Here is a 797-nt window from a genome sequence, read left to right as displayed (position 1 = left end):
CTGGAAGTGACTGGACATGGCCACACTGTTTTGAGAGCCAAGAGGCTGCCAGGCCGTGACAGCTGCTGGCCTGAGCTCGTTTTAAGCGGCGACTACTTCAAGGGTTCAATTTTGGTTGTCTCATTACTTCTATAAATACTTAGAATTTTTTTCAAAAATTTAAAAAATTAATCCAAATAGGGGTCATTTCATAAACTATATAAATGTCTAACCAGTGTACTATATACTTGAAACTAATAATAAAATAAAATAGAATGTTTTTTAAAAATTAATCCAAATGGATCTTTTTTAAAAAAAAAAATTGTAGTCGGAGGGAAGAATCCATGTGGAAAATTGTCTAGTTTCTGCACAAAACCAGTCACTTCCGGCTGGGAGACAGAGACCCGTGGGCGGAGCCAGGACCATCGGCGTCTGCATCTGCGTCTGCGTCTGCATCTGCATCTGCATCTGCATCTGCATCTGCCACCCGGCTCCGCTCCGCACACGCGACACCGACTCAGGCGGACGCCGCTCACGCGCTGGGAGGCCTGACGCGCTGCGTTCTCCTGACGTTTCACGATTCATGTAGAATAAAATTACTCTGCGATTAGATATGCATTTACATATTACTTATCAATTCAAAAGGCGATTTATTTTTTTCTACATAGCAGAATCCAAACACGCGCACTTACGAAATCAGTTACGAACTTCGCTCTGTGCTGCTGACCGGCCCCGAGCCCGGGCCGGAGGGGACGCGGCGAGGCCAGCATCCCGCAGGCTCTCCCCGCCCGCGCGTTTCAAGAGAGAAGCCGTTTCAT

This window comes from Pteropus vampyrus, unplaced genomic scaffold, assembly GCF_000151845.1.
Source record: "Pteropus vampyrus isolate Shadow unplaced genomic scaffold, Pvam_2.0 Scaffold402, whole genome shotgun sequence".
In the NCBI taxonomy this organism is placed as follows: domain Eukaryota; kingdom Metazoa; phylum Chordata; class Mammalia; order Chiroptera; family Pteropodidae; genus Pteropus; species Pteropus vampyrus.
Note: the sequence above shows the minus strand (reverse complement) of the source record.